This window comes from Neomonachus schauinslandi, chromosome 11, assembly GCF_002201575.2.
Source record: "Neomonachus schauinslandi chromosome 11, ASM220157v2, whole genome shotgun sequence".
Taxonomy (NCBI): Eukaryota; Metazoa; Chordata; class Mammalia; order Carnivora; family Phocidae; genus Neomonachus; species Neomonachus schauinslandi.
In genome coordinates, this window is record NC_058413.1 from 18,716,961 (window position 1) to 18,719,478 (window position 2,518).

At 42.6% G+C, this 2,518-nt stretch overlaps 1 pseudogene; it reads right to left on the reverse strand.

Annotated features, from left to right (window-relative positions):
- Positions 1-420: 420 nt before the first annotated feature.
- LOC110575737 lies at positions 421-1,568 on the reverse strand (annotated as a pseudogene).
- Between the last annotated feature and the right edge of the window lie 950 nt (positions 1,569-2,518).

Consider the following 2,518-nt stretch of genomic DNA (forward strand, 5'->3'; position numbering starts at 1 on the left):
TCTGAGAATGTTCTCTCCAATTTTTTTGGAAGAGTTTAAAAAAGGCTGATTGGCATTAATTCTTCTTTAACTGTTTGGTCTAATTCACCAGTGAAGCCATTTGGCCCTGGGCTTTTCTTTGTTGGGAGGTTTTTGATTACTGGTTCAATCTCCTTATTTATTATTGGTCTCTTCAGATTTTCTATTTATTCTTTTTTTTTTTTTTTTGTAGGGACTAACACAACCTTTTAATATGTTTTTAAATATTTTTAAGGTTTAAAAGTGTTTAAAGTTTGTAATTCCTAGTAGGAAAACATTATCTGAATGACTACCCTAATGGCAAACCACTATAGAATGTTTCAGTTGCATGTGGGGCAGAGGGGTAGGGATTCTCTTCACAGCACCCCAGCTTTCTTCATGAGAAGGTCAGAGGTACACTGGTTTATATTATTGCGACATCCATTAGGTGATCGTTGCTTTTCCTTCAGCAAGGGCTTTATTTGTCAGAAGGGCATTATTATGCTTGACCTCCAAATTTGGATGACAATTTACTGATGAGATTCATAACCTTTGGATTGCTCTGATATTTTGACACATTCGCTGGGTTCTGGGCCACATCCTGGAAGGCCACCATAACTTCTGGATCCTGCATGGCTGCGAGAACCTCTGGATCACTAAGAATTTCATTGAGCCCAGGCATTCCTCCAGGAAAATTACCAGGCATTCCCCCAGGAAAGCCACCTGGGAAAGAGCCATACTGAGCTCCTGATTGTCGTCTGGCTTCTTCCTCCCTCTGGGCTCTCTCATGTTCTTCCCGAGCCTTCTTAACCCTTTCTATTCTTTCTTTGATCTCTCGCTCTTCACGTTTTCGCTCATACTTTCTCCGATATTCAGCAATTTTCTGGGCCCTCGGTTGAACTTCTTTCAGCATTGCGCTAGCATCTTCATCGTAATCCAGTTTACAAGCAAGGGCCAAGATCATGTGCTGCTTCTTCCCAATGGCCCAGAAGTCTGTGTGCTTTCCCTCACCACTTATAAGGCTGAGCTGAATCAGGATTTATTTCAATAGCTCTGTCACAGTCTCGAATGGCAGCGTTTGGCTTCTGTAATTTGATGAAGACACTGGCTCTCTTGGCATACAGAATGGCCAAGCGAGGATTCAGTTTGATGGCATCTGTGAACAAGTCAATGGCTTTCTGTAGTTCACCATCATTTAGGGCATCAATAGCAGCCACTTTTTTATCATTTGCCTGATCCATCATTTCCTCGGTTATCTCTACATTTTCATCTCCCATTTCTTGAGGGGCATCAGTATCTGGTTCAATCACACCTTCATTGTCAATTTCTAGATCACTTTCCTCACTTGATGGTTCGTCTGTCTTTATGTTTTCCTCCGCCTTCTTACTATCTGTTTTTTCTTCCTTGATATTGTCTTCTGATTTAGTTTTATGAGTGGCAGGTGGTATTTTACCCCCCATGCTCTCCACCCACTCCCGCAGGAAGCGCATTTCCTCCGTGTGCAGAACGCTCGGATCCTGCTTACACATTTTCACGAAGGCCCGAAGCTCGCTCACTTTGCGGGGGTCCATGGTCGAGAGGCGGTGAAAGGCGGCAGGCGCGGCTGAGGTTGCGGCCCGATTCCAAGCCCGGGTACTAGCTCCTCTATTTATTCTTGACTCAGTCTTGGTAGATTTTATGTTTCTAGGAATTTATCCATTTTTTTCCAGGTTGTTCAATTTATTTTGGGTATAATTGTTCATAGTAGTCTCCAAGGAACATTCCTTTTTCTTTGATATCAGTTACAATGTCTCCTTTTACATTTTTCATTTTATTTATTTGAGTTCTCTCTCTCTTTCTTTTTCTTGGAAACTCACTGAGAACTGCAATTGCTCCCACTGTGTGGCTGATAGTGGTTGTCTTTTCTCTTCTTCCTTATTCATAGCCATCTCTGTACATGTCAACTTTGCTGCCCTCTGGGTGAGGTGATACCAAGGTGGGTACTTGTGTAGTGCCCCAAGAAGCCGAGGAAGCTTGTTGCTCACTCCCCTCTCCCTTCTCAGGGAGGGGAATTCTTTCTAGCTGGGGAATTCCCTCTTGGCACTGAGCACTGCCTGTCTAGGGAGTGGGATAATGCAGACAAAATGAAGCTGGTTTTCCTTTCCTTTTTGTGCAGTTATTTTTCTGTTCAACTCTGTTGTTGAAGTTTCTTAAATGGACTCTTGAGCTCTCTCAGAGCTGTTTGTTCATGGATAGCTGTCAAATAGTTGATCTTTGAGCGGGGGGTATGGAAACTGGGGTCTCCTGCTCCTCCATCTTGGTGACATCACTCCTGAAAATAGTTAATTTCTTATTACTGTGTGGGGAGATGGTAAGGAAGAAGATGCTGGGATTTGGCTGGATTCTATGTGGCAAAAATCTTAATTAACAACCGGAAGGAAAATTATGGGTCAAGGCAAGAGACCCTAATATTTGTTAAACCTCTACTAGGTACCTGGCATTTTATAACTATTATGTCATTTAATCATCCCAGTAATTCTCC